Raw genomic sequence first — 785 nt, 5'->3', positions numbered from 1 at the left:
TGCATGAGTCAACATTTAATTCAAAGCAAAGATAAGAAGATAAGAGACAGGGAAACTATAATACTGGAAATGGAACAACCAGAACACAATTAAAGAGAATGTTGACACAATGTGAAAAATTTAACTAATATCATTGATTAATTTGTGTGGAAATTGTCAGACAGGAACCTAACTTGCTACATAAACTTTTATCAAAAACACAACAAGCTATTATTTTTTGAAAATTACATACACTCTAAAATCTCTTTTGACTACCAGTCCCAATTCCCTTTCTTTACTCATTATTTAACTCTTCTTTCATCTTAATCAGTTTGGTTGATGCTTCCAGTTGTTTTACTATAGATTTATGTATATATACTAAATATATATAACAACAGAAAACATATAAAGTTTTATTTATACTTTTTTTATAAAAAACATGACACATTTTGTCCATACTTTTCTGTAACTTGCCTTATAGATTCAATAATAAATCTTACAGGTCTCAATGGTGGTTCCCTGGGTGACGCAAAACAGTTAAATACTGGACTACTAGCCAAAAGGTTGATGATTTAAATACACACAGAGGCATCTCAGAACACAGTCCTGGTGATCTGCTTCCAAAAGATCACAGCCTTGAAAACACCGTGGAACAGTTCTATTTGCACCGTAGGGTCACCATGAGTCGGAATTGACTCAACAGCAACTAATAACAGGTTTTAATGCATTAATATATACAGGGCCTTCTGCTGCATTGTAACACTATAATGCACATTATGAATATACTACAGTCTATACAGCCCTTC

The sequence above is a fragment of the Orycteropus afer genome, unplaced genomic scaffold (assembly GCF_000298275.1).
Source record: "Orycteropus afer afer isolate SDZICR_OR568_19922 unplaced genomic scaffold, OryAfe1.0 scaffold00292, whole genome shotgun sequence".
NCBI classification, from domain to species: Eukaryota; Metazoa; Chordata; class Mammalia; order Tubulidentata; family Orycteropodidae; genus Orycteropus; species Orycteropus afer.
Note: the sequence above shows the minus strand (reverse complement) of the source record.